Below are 12,513 nucleotides of genomic sequence, written 5' to 3' on the forward strand. Positions count from 1 at the left end.
AAAGAATACAAGTCTGTGTTTTGTCACTCTCTGTCTCACTCTTCTGCTTGTTGCCTTTCAGCAGGATAAGTTTTGTTTTCTCTCTGTCCACGTCGTGTCTGTCTTGGGCATCCGCCGCTATGCTTGTCAAACCTAAGTCTGTTCTCCTCTGTCCACTGTCTGCTTCCATCTTGATGTCGAAAAAGGCTCTCTTGTCAGCGTTCTGTGTGCTCATTTCGAGCACTCTGTTATACGTTTGTCCTTTGCTGTCTTTTCTGAGCATGTTCGTCCGTCCTCTGTTCTGTCTTCTGTCCACTGCTGCTGCCCAGCAAAAAGTCTGTTCTCTCTGTCCACTGCTCTCGCCCAGCAACAAGTCTGTTCTCTCTCTGTCCCTGCTGCTGCCCAGCAACAAGTCTGTTCTCTCTTGTCCACTTGCTGTTGCCCAGCAACAAGTCTGTTCTCTCTTGTCCCTTGTCTGCTCCCAGCAACAAGTCTGTTCTCTCTGTCCACTTCTGCTGCCCAGCACACGTCTGTTCTCTCTGTCCACTTCTGCTGCCTCGCCCAGCAACAAGTCTGTTCTCTCTGTCCACTCTGCTGCCTCCAGCACACGTTCGTTCTCTCTGTCCACTGCTGCTGCCAGCACAAGCGTCGTTCTCTCTGTCCACTGCTTGCCCAGCAGCAAAAGTCTGTTCTCTCTGTCCACTGCTGCTGCCCAGCAACAAGTCTGTTCTCTCTGTCCACTGCTGCTGCCCAGCAACAAGTCTGTTCTCTTCTGTCCACTGCCTGCTGCCCAGCAACAAACAAGTCTGTTCTCTCTGTCCACTGCTGCTGCCCAGAAACAAGTCTGTTTTCTCTGTCCACTGCTGCTGCCCAGCAACAAGTCTGTTCTCTCTGTCCACTGCTGCTGCCCAGCAGCAAGTCTGTTTGTCTCTGTCCACTGCTGCTGCTCTGAACCAATGGGAGATCACCATTTTGCAGAGGGAACTTATTCAGTCGAATTCTGTGAAGGGGTTGGGGTGGTGGGGTCTATTCCGTTATTCAGATTTTTCAAAGAAAGTATTTACTTCTCAACATTGAATGATTAGCTACCCTGATGTGCTGGCCATAATGTGTTAGAGTTTTGACCAACCATTGTGATGGTAACAGTGGCCATTGAAGATAAACTACACCACTGCTTTCTCCTGAAAGAAGAGCATGTCTGGACATGTAGCCTACAGTATGAACAGCCCATAGCAGTAAAGGGGGAAGGGGAAATAGTAGAAGAGGTCCCATATCCAATAACATAGAGTGAATACTTTAATAAAGTGGTGCTGGACAGTACCATCACTATCTGTATGATAAAATGATTCCTTCAGGACAATTAATTCAGCTGTAATTACTACCACACTGTACTGCCTCCTCAGCCCCGTAAAATACCTAGAAAAAAGTGTCCAATTATCTTCCTACAGAGTTAATGACTGTTACAGTTTTAAAAGGCTCCATCAAGAGAGTAATAACACACACACACTGCACACACATCTCCTCTGCCGTTGTGTAAATCCATCCAGCCAGACTAGAGGATGTCATTACCAAGGATACAATGTTCACTGCTTCACTAGAAATACCCCTCAGACATTACATTTCATTCTTATTTTCATCAAAAATTATTAGCCTGAGTGAGGGAATTAAAATAGGCKATTTTTTGATAAATCCTACCATAAGGAATATGGCGTGTCCATCATCACAGTCCTCAGTACAGACTCCTGTATCCTGACACATCTGACATTTTGAGTAATGAACTTTTAATGCGTGTTTGATTTGGACAGCAGTGTGACACGGATTAATTAAGGGAAGTTGACACTCCTAAAAGTCCTAAAACATGATTTCCAGGTTTGAATTGTAACAATAAGGCCAGAATTTAACCTTAATGGCATATTTTTTTATTTGTTTTTGTGAGCTTTTAAAGTGATGTTTCCTCAATTTTTTCAGCAACAAATCTAATTTGCTGTAGGCCTAGCTGCAGTTGATACATACAGGACAGAGGGATGGAAGGAAGAGAGTAGTGACAGAGGGCCTGGCATCCCACAGCCTGAGCAGACCCTAGTGACAGAGGGCATCCCACAGCCTGAGCAAACCCTAGTGAGAGGGTTCCACAGCCTGAATAGACCCTAGTGACAGAGGGCATCCCACAGCCTGAAAAGAGCCTAGTGACAGAGGGCATCCCACAGCCTGAATAGACCCTAGTGCCACCGAGGGGCACCCACAGCCTGAAATAGAGCCTAGTGGACAGAGGGCATCCCACAGCCTGAATAGAGACCTAGTGACAGAGGGCATCCCACAGCCTGAATAGAGACCTAGTGGCAGAGGGCATCCCACAGCCTGAATAGACCCTAGTGGACAGAGGGCATCCCACGCCTGAATAGAACCTAGTGACAGAGGGCATCCACAGCCTGAATAGACCCTAGTGGCAAGAGGGCATCCCACAGCCTGAATAGAGACCTAGTGACAGAGGGCATCCACAGCCTGAATAGACCCTAGTGGCAGAGGGCATCCCACAGCTGAATAGAGCCTAGTGACAGAGGGCATCCACAGCCTGAAAGAGCCTAGTGGACAGAGGGCATCCCACAGCCTGAATAGAGCCTCAGTGGCAGAGGGCATCCCACAGCCTGAATAGACCTAGTGACAGAGGGCATCCCCGCCTGAATAGACCCTAGTGGCAGAGGGCATCCCACAGCCTGATAAGAGCCTAGTGACGAGGGCATCCCACAGCCTGAATAACCTAGTGACAGAGGGGCATCCCACAGCCTGAATAGAGCCTAGTGACAGAGGGCATCCCACAGCCTGAATAGAACCTAGTGACAGAGGGCATCCCACAGCCTGAATAGAGCCTAGTGACAGAGGGCATCCACAGCCTGAATAGACCTAGTGGCAGAGGGCATCCCACAGCCTGAGTAGAGCAGAGGACAGAGGGCATCCCACAGCCTGAGAGACCTAGTGACAGAGGGCATCCCCACAGCCTGAGTAGAGCCTAGTGAGAGGGGCATCCCACAGCCTGAATAGAGCCTAGTGGCAGAGGGCATCCCACAGCCTGATAGAGCCTAGTCAGAGGGGCATCCCACAGCCTGAATAGAGCCTCATGGCAGAGGGCATCCCACAGCCTGAGATAGAGCCTAGTGACAGAGGGCATCCCACAGCCTGAATAGAGACTCTAGTGCAGAGGGCATCCCACAGCCTGGTAGAAGCCTAGTGACAGAGGGCATCCCACAGCCTGAATAGACCTAGTGACAGAGGGCACCCACAGCCTGAATAGACCTAGTGACAGAGGGCATCCCACAGCCTGAATAGACCTAGTGACAGAGGGCATCCCACAGCCTGAATAGAGCCTAGTGGCAGAGGGCATCCCACAGCCTGAGTAGAGCCTAGTGACAGAGGGCATTCCACAGCCTGGTAGAGCCTAGTGGCAGAGGGCATCCCACAGCCTGAATAGAGCCTAGTGACAAGGGCATCCCACAGCCTGAATAGACCTAGTGACAGAGGGCATCCCACAGCCTGATAGAGCTATGGCAGGGGCATCCCCAGCCTGAATAGAGCTAGTGACAGGGGCATCCCACAGCCTGAATAGAGCCTAGTGACAGAGGCATCCACAGCCTGAATAGAGCCTAGTGACAGAGGGCATCCCACAGCCTGAATAGAGCCTAGTGGCAGAGGGCATCCCACAGCCTGAATAGACCTAGTGACAGAGGGCATCCCACAGCCTGAATAGAGCCTGTGGCAGAGGGCATCCCCAGCCTGAATAGCCTAGTGACAGAGGGCATCCCACAGCCTGAATAGACCTAGTGGCAGAGGGCATCCCACAGCCTGATAGAGCCTAGTGCAGAGGGCATCCCACAGCCTGAATAGACCTAGTGACAGAGGGCATCCACAGCCTGAATAGACCTAGTGACAGAGGGCATCCCACAGCCTGAATAGACCTAGTGGCAGAGGGCCCACAGCCTGAGTAGAGCCTAGTGAGAGGGCATCCCACAGCCTGAATAGACCTAGTGACAGAGGGCATCCCACAGCCGTGAGCTCTAGTGGACAGAGGGCATCCCACAGCCTGAATAGAGCTAGTGGCAGAGGGCATCCCACAGCCTGAATAGAGCCTAGTGACAGAGGGCATCCACAAGCCTGAATAGGACCCTAGTGGGGGACCCAAGGAAGGGGCATCCCACAGCCTGAATAGAGACCTAGTGACAAGGACGAGGCATCCCACAGCCTGGTAGCGCCTAGTGTGAGAGGGCATCCACAGCCTGAATAGAGCCTAGTGGCAGAGGGCATCCCACAGCCTGAATAGACCCTAGTGACAGAGGGCATCCCAGCCTGAATAGACCTAGTGAAGAGGGCATCCCACAGCCTGAGTAAGACCTCAGTGGCAGAGGGCATCCCACAGCCTGAATGAAGCCTAGTGGACAGAGGGCATCCCACAGCCTGAGAGAACCCTAGTGGACAGAGGGCATCCCACCGCCTGAGTAAGAAGCCTAGTGACAGAGGGCATCCCCAGCCTGAATAGACCCTAGTGACAGAGGCATCCCACAGCCTGAGTAGAGCGTAGGGACAGAGGGCATCCACAGCCTGAATGAGCCTAGTGACAGAGGGCATCCCACAGCCTGAATAGAGACCTAGTGGCAGAGGGCATCCCACAGCCTGAATAGACCTAGTGCACAGAGGGCATCCCACAGCCTGAATAGACCTAGTGACAGAGGGCATCCACAGCCTGAATAGAGCCTAGTGACAAGGGCATCCCACAGCCTGAGTAGACCTAGTGAGAGGGCACCCACAGCCTGAATAGCGCCTAGTGGCAGAGGGCATCCCACAGCCTGAATAGACCCTAGTGCAGAGGGCATCCACGCCTGATAGAAACCTAGTGACAGAGGGCATCCCACCGCCTGAATAGACCCTAGTGCAGAGGGCATCCACAACAGCTGATAGAGCCTACTAAGTGACAGAGGGCATCCCACAGCCTGATAGAGCCTAGTGCAGAGGGCATCCACCGCCTGGAGATAGCCTAGTGACAGAGGCATCCCACAGCCTGAATGACCTAGTGGCAGAGGGCATCCACAGCCTGGATAGAGCCTAGTGACAGGGCTCCACAGCCTGTAAGAGCCTATGAAGAGGGCATCCCACAGCCTGAATAGACCTATGTGCAGAGGGCATCCCACAGCCTGAGTAGAGCCCCTAGGGCAGAGGGCATCCCACAGCCTGAATAAGCCTAGTGGGCAGAGGGCATCCCACAGCCTGATAGACGCAGGGACAGAGGGCATCCACAGCCTGGAAGAGACCCTAGTGCAGAGGGCATCCCACAGCCTGTGAATAGAGCCCAGTGACGAGGGCATCCCACAGCCTGATAAGAGCCTAGTGCAGAGGGCATCCCACAGCCTGAATAGACCTAGTGACAGAGGGCATCCCAACCGCCATGAGTAGAGCCTAGTGAGGCGAGGGCATCCCACAGCCTGAATAGACACTAGTGACAGAGGGCATCCCACAGCCTGAATAGAGCCTAGTGGAGGGGCATCCAAGCCTGAATAGCCTAGTGCAGAGGCATCCCACCAGCTGAGTAGAGCCTAGTGGCAGAGGGTCCCACAGCTGAGTAGAGCCTAGTGACAGAGGGCATCCCACAGCCTGAATAGAGCCTATGTGACAGAGGGCATCCCACAGCCTGAAATAGGCCTAGTGGCAGGGGCATCCCACAGCCTGATAGAGCCTAGTGACAGAGGGCATCCCACAGCCTGAATAGAGCCTAGTGCAGAGGGCATCCCACAGCCTGATAGACCCTAGTGACAGAAGGCATCCCACAGCCTGATAAGAACCTGGTCAAGAGGGGGCATCCCACAGCCTGAATAGACGCCTAGTTGACAGAGGGCATCCCACAGCTGAAGAGACCTAGTGACAGAGGGCATCCCACAGCCTGAATAGAGCCTAGTGACAGAGGGCATCCCACAGCCTGAATAGAGCCAGTGAAGAGGCATCCCAAGCCTGATAGACCTAGTGACAGAGGGCATCCACAGCCTGAAGTAGAGCCCTAGTGACAGAGGGCATCCCCAGCCTGAGTAGAGCCTAGTGACAGAGGGCATCCCACAGCCTGATAGAGCCCTGTGACAGAGGGCACCACAGCCTGAATAGACCTAATGACAGAGGCATCCCAAGCCTGATAGAGCCTAGTGACAGAGGGCATCCCACAGCCTGAGAGACTCGTGACAGAGGGCATCCCAAGCCTGATAGGATGCCTAGTGACAGAGGGCATCCCACAGCCTGAAGACCTGTGACAGAGGCATCCCAGCCTGAAGTAGAGCCTAGTGACAGAGGGCCTCCCACAGCTGAAGACCTAGTGGACAGAGGGCATCCCACAGCCTGATAGACCTAGTGACAGAGGGCATCCCAAAGCCTGAGTAGAGCCTAGTGGACAGAGGCATCCCACAGCCTGAATAGAGCTAGTGCAGGGGCATCCCACAGCCTGAATAGGCCTAGTGACAGAGGGCATCCCACAGCCTGAATAAGACCTAGCTGGCAGAGGCATCCACAGCACTGAATAGAGCCTAGTGACAGAGGGCATCCCACAGCCTGAATAGCCTATGCGAGGGATCCAGCCTGAATACACTAGTGACAGAGGCATCCCCACGCCTGAATAAGACCTAGTGGCAGAGGGCATCCCACAGGCCTGAGTAGAGCCTAGTGCAGAGGGCATCCCACAGCCTGAATAGAGCCTAGGTACAGAGGGCATCCCACAGCCTGAATAGACAACCTAGTGACAGAGGGCATCCCACAGCCTGAATAGACCCTAGTGGCAGAGGGCATCCACACAGGCCTGAGTAGAGCCCTAGTGGAGAGGCATCCCACAGCCTGAATAAGACTAGTGACAGAGGGCATCCACCAGCCTGAGTGAGCCTAGTGACAGAGGGCATCCCACAGCCTGAATAGAGACCTAGTGGCAGAGGGCATCCCACAGCCTGAATAGAGCCTAGTGCAGAGGGCATCCCACAGCCTGAAATAGACCCTAGTGACAGAGGGCATCCCACAGCCTGATAGCTAGTGACAAGGCGGCATCCCACAGCCTGAGAAGAGCCTAGTGGAGAGGGCATTCCCACAGCCTGAATAGAGCCTAGTGGCAGAGGGCATCCACACCTGAATAGAGCCTAGTGACAGAGGGCATCCCAAGCCTGAATAGAACCTAGTGAAAGAGGGCATCCACAGCCTGAATAGACCTAGTGGACAGAGGGCATCCCACAGCCTGAATAGACCTAGTGACAGAGGGCATCCCACAGCCTGAAAGACCTAGTGACAGAGGGCATCCCACAGCCTGAAGAGCCTAGGAGAGGGCATCCACAGCCTGAATAGACCTAGTGACAGAGGGCATCCACAGCCTGAGTGGAGCCTAGTGACAGAGGGCATCCCACAGCCTGAAGCTACTAGTGACAAGGGCATCCCACAGCCTGAATAGAGCCTAGTGGCAGAGGGCATCCACAGCTGAATAGAGCCTAGTGACAGAGGGCATCCCACAGCCTGAATAGACCCTAGTGACAGGGCATCCCACAGCCTGAATAGAGCCTAGTGAAAGGCTGGCATCCCACAGCCTGAATAGAGCCTAGTGGCAGAGGGCATCCCACAGCCTGAATAGAGCCTAGTGGCAGAGGGCATCCCACAACCTGAAAGCCTAGTGACAGAGGGCATCCCACACGCCTGAATAGAAACCTAGTGACAGAGGGCATCCCACAGCCTGATAGACCTAGTGGCAGAGGCATCCCACAGCCTGATAGAGCCTAGTGACAGAGGGCATCCCACAGCCTGATATAGAGCCTAGTGACAGAGGGGCATCCCACGCCTGAGAGAGCCTAGTGACAGAGGCTCCCACAGCCTGAATAGACCTTGATGACAGCAGGGGCATCCCACAGCCTGATAGAAGCCTAGTGACAGAGGGCATCCCACAGCCTGATAGAGCCTAGTGACAGAGGGCATCCCACAGCCTGAATAGACCCTAGTGCAGGGCATCCCACAGCCTGGATAGAGCCAGGGACAGAGGGCATCCCACAGCCTGAGTGAGCCTAGTGCAGAGGGATCCCACGCCTGAATAGACCCTAGTGACAGAGGGCATCCCACAGCCGTGAATAGAGCCTAGTGACAGAGGGCATCCCACAGCCTGAATAGAGCCTAGTGACAGAGGGCATCCCACAGCCTGAAGAGTAGAGCCAGGACAGAGGGCATCCCACAGCCTGAGTAGAGCCTAGTGACAGAGGGCATCCCACGACTGAATAGACCTAGTGGCAGAGGGCATCCCACAAGCCTGATAGAGCCGAGGGACAGAGGGATCCCAGCCTGAGTAGAGCTAGGAGAGGCATCCACAGCCTGAATAGAACCTAGTGACAGAGGGCATCCCACAGCCTGAATAGAAGCCTAGTGCAGAGGGATCCCACAGCCTGAGTAGAGCCAGAGGGAACGAGGGCTGCCCACAGCCTGAGAGACCCTAGTGACAGAGGCATCCACCACGCCCGTGTAGACCTGTGAGAGGGCATCCCACAGCCTGAATAAGCCTAGTGCAGAGGGCATCCCACAGCCTGAATAGACGCCTAGTGACAGGGCATCCCACCGCCTGAAGTAGAGCCTAGTGAGAGGCATCCCACGCCTGACTAGACCACTGTGACAGAGGGCATCCCACGCCTGAATAGAGCCTAGTGGCAGAGGGCATCCCACAGCCTGAATAGACCCTAGTGACAGAGGGCATCCCACCGCTGAGTAAGCCTAGTGCAGAGGGCATCCCACAGCTGATAAGAGCCTACGAGAGGGCATCCCACAGCCTGATAGAGCCTAGTGGACAGAGGGCATCCCACAGCCTGAATAGAGCCTAGTGGTGAGGGCATCCCACAGCCTGAATAGACCTAGTAGAGAGGGCACCCACAGCCGACTAGAGCTAGTTGCAGGGCATCCACAGCCTGAATAGACCCTAGTGAGAAGGCATCCCACAGCCTGAGTAGACCTAGTCAAGAGGATCCCACAGCTGATAGACCAGTGCAGAGGGCATCCCACAGCCTGAGTAGAACCTAGTGAAGAGGGCATCCCACAGCCTGAGTAGAGCCTAGTGACAGAGGGCATCCCACAGCCTGTAAGCTAGAGCCTAGTGACAGAGAGGCATCCCACAGCCTGAGCCGACCCTCAGTGAGACAGAGGGCATCCCATAGCCTGAGTAGAGCCTAGTGACAGAGGGCATCCCACAGCCTGAGCAGACCCTGTGACAGAGGGCATCATCCCATAGCCTGAATAGACCCTAGTGACAGAGGGCATACCCACAGCCTGAGTAGAGCCTAGTGACAGAGGGCATCCCATAGCCTTGAGACCCTAGTGACAGAGGCATCCCACAGCCTGAGCAGACCCTAGTGACAGAGGGCATCCAATAGCCTGAGTAGAGCCTAGTGACAGAGGGCATCCCACAGCCTGAGCAGACACTGGTGAGAGGCATCCCACAGCCTGAGTAGAAACTAGTACAGAGGCAGGTCCCACAGCCTGAGCAGACCTTGGGACAGAGGGCATCCCAAGCCTGAGCAGCCCTGTGACAGAGGCATCCACAGCCTGAGCAGACCTGGTACAGAGGGCATCCCACAGCCTAAGTAGAGCCTAGTGACAGAGGGCATCCCACAGCCTGAGTAGACCCTAGAGACAGAGGGATCCCACAGCCATGCAGTAGAGGGCCATAGTGAGGGCATCCCACAGCTGAGTAGACCTAGTGACAGGGGCATCCCACAGCCTGAGTAGACACCTAGTGACAGTGTCACGACTTCCGCCGAAGTCGGTCCCTCTCCTTGTTCGGGCGGCATTCGGCGGTTGACGTCACCGGCCTTTTAGCCATCGCCGATTCACCTTTCATTTTCCATTTGTTTTGTTTTTGTTTTACACACCTGGTTTCAATTCCCCAAATACATGCTTCATTTTAACCCTCTGTTTTCCCCATGTTTTTGTGCGTGATTGTTTTATGTATGTTCGGTCCGTTATTGTGGGCTCGGTATTACGACATGTTATTGGTATATTGAGTAAAGTTACTTGTGTTACTGATCTCTAACTGTCCTGCGCCTGACTCCTCTTCACCAGCTACACCCAGACCACTACAGAATCACGCACCAAAGAAATGGAGTCAGCAGAAGCAGACAACCCCTCTTTTTGGCGTCGAGGAGCCGTCCAGCAGCATGCGACCATGTTGCAACGTCTCGGCACCGCCATGGATTGCAGCATGCATGCGACCAGCATAAGCATAAGGCGCTCGCGGATTCAGGCGCAGCTGGGAATTTTATTGACAGAGCATTTGCCCATGATTTGGGTTAGGGATCCCCCTTGTTCCTGTGGATATGCCCTTCCCTGTGCACGCCCTAGATAGTCAACCATTAGGGTCAGGGCTAATTAGGGAGGCCACCGCTCCACTGGGCATGGTTACGCAGGAGGGTCACAAGGAGAGAATTAGTATTTTCCTTATTGATTCTCCTGCGTTTCCCGTGGTGCTGGGCCTAGCCTGGTTGGGCTGTCATAACCCCACTATTTCGTGGCAACAGAGGGCRCTCAGGGGGTGGTCACTAGAGTGCTCGGGGAGGTGTTTAGGGGTGTCTGTCGGTGCTACTACGGTGGAAAGTCCAGACCAGGTCTCCACCGTGCCCATCCCCTCTGAATATGCCAATTTGGCTCTCGCCTTCTGTAAGAAGAATGCTACTCAATTACCACCCCATCGATGGGGGGATTGTGCAATAAATCTCCTGGTAGACTTCCCAGGAGTCACGTGTATCCCCTATCACAGGAGGAGACGGCAGCTATYGAAACATATGTCTCCAAATCCCTAGGATAGGGGTACATTTGGCCCTCCACTTCACTTGTCTCCACAAGTAGATTTTTTGTGAAGAAGAAGGATGGAGGTCTGCGCCCGTGCATTGACTATCGAGGTATCAACCAAATCACTGTGAGGTACAGCTACCCGCTGCCTCTCATAGCCAGTGCAATAGAGTCAATGCACGGGGCGCGCATCTTCACCAAATTCACCATACCTCCGGCCTCTTGCCTGGTGGCACCGGTGGTGTGGGAGCTGGACGCGGACATCGAGCGGGCGTTACGTAAAAATGTTTGGAAGTAGCATTTTACAGTGACGTCGTTGAAGGTGGAAAATMAAGTATTGTTCTGAAATGAGTATGTTCTTTGTTTGAAAGGCCAAAGCAGTTGTACTTCAAAACCTTTCTAAATGTCACCCCTCACATACAGCACTGCAATTGTGTGGATTTCCTCAATACCTATTTCCTCTGACCTGCAATTATCCCATATTGACCCATTATATGTTAATGTTTCATTTAAAAATAATTCTCAACATGTTTTCCATGTCCTTTACCGAAAAGAAGATAATTTTGCTCAGTTCTATTGTGTTAATACAGAGATACATTCTGTTTTGTGCTGAAACAAACATTAACTTTGACAGTAGCCTACAATGAATTTGATTTGATTATGAATAAATTATTTCAAAAATGATTTGATTCGAATTTTAAAGGTTTCTTATAATACGCCATAGGAGGACTTACAGTGCATTGGGAAATAGTTCAGACCCCTTCCCTTTTTACATGTTTTATTACGTTACAGCCTTATTCTAAAATGGATTAAATAAATGTTTTTCCTCATCACACAATACCTCAATGGCAAAGTGAAAACAGAAATACCTTATACACCTTATACACTGCTCAAAAAAATAAAGGGAACACTTAAACAACACAATGTAACTCCAAGTCAATCACACTTCTGTGAAATCAAACTGTCCACTTAGGAAGCAACACTGATTGACAATAKATTTCACATGCTGTTGTGCAAATGGAATAGACAAAAGGTGGAAATTATAGACAATTAGCAAGACACCCCCAATAAAGGAGTGGTTCTGCAGGTGGTGACCACAGACCACTTCTCAGTTCCTATGCTTCCTGGGCTGAAACGGACGGCCACCAGACACGGTCCAGGCGATCTCCCGCCCCTTGTGAGACCATATGCTGGTGCGGTTGCCCTGGTTCCTCCCTAATGAAAGACAATGCTAGACCTCATGTGGCTGAGTGTGTCAGCAGTTCCTGCAAGAGGAAAGCATTGATGCTATGGACTGGCCCGCCCGTTCCCCAGACCTGAATCCAATTGAGCACATCTGGGACATCATGTCTCGCTCCATCCACCAACACCACAGACTGTCCAGGAGTTGGCGGATGCTTTAGTCCAGGTCTGGGAGGAGATCCCTCAGGAGACCATCCGCCACCTCATCAGGAGCATGCCGGCGTTGTAGGGAGTCATACAGGCACGTGGAGGCCACACACACTACTGAGCCTCATTTTGACTTGTTTAAGGACATTACATCAAAGTTGGATCAGCCTGTAGTATGGTTTTCCACTTTAATTTTGAGTGTGACTCCAAATCCAGACCTCATGGGTTGAAAATTTGATTTCCATTTGATCATTTTTGTGTGATTTTGTTTTTCAGCACATTCAACTATGTAAAGAAAAAAGTATATAAAGAATTATTCATTCAGATCTC

General features: G+C 52.6%; 1 protein-coding gene across 1 annotated transcript in view; it reads right to left on the reverse strand.

The window, feature by feature from the left end:
* Positions 1–12,513, reverse strand: part of LOC111973858 (transcription initiation factor TFIID subunit 4-like) — a 747,250-nt gene that overhangs the window by 384,341 nt on the left and 350,396 nt on the right. The window lies entirely within an intron of this gene.

The sequence above is a fragment of the Salvelinus sp. IW2-2015 genome, linkage group LG15 (genome assembly GCF_002910315.2).
Source record: "Salvelinus sp. IW2-2015 linkage group LG15, ASM291031v2, whole genome shotgun sequence".
In the NCBI taxonomy this organism is placed as follows: domain Eukaryota; kingdom Metazoa; phylum Chordata; class Actinopteri; order Salmoniformes; family Salmonidae; genus Salvelinus; species Salvelinus sp. IW2-2015.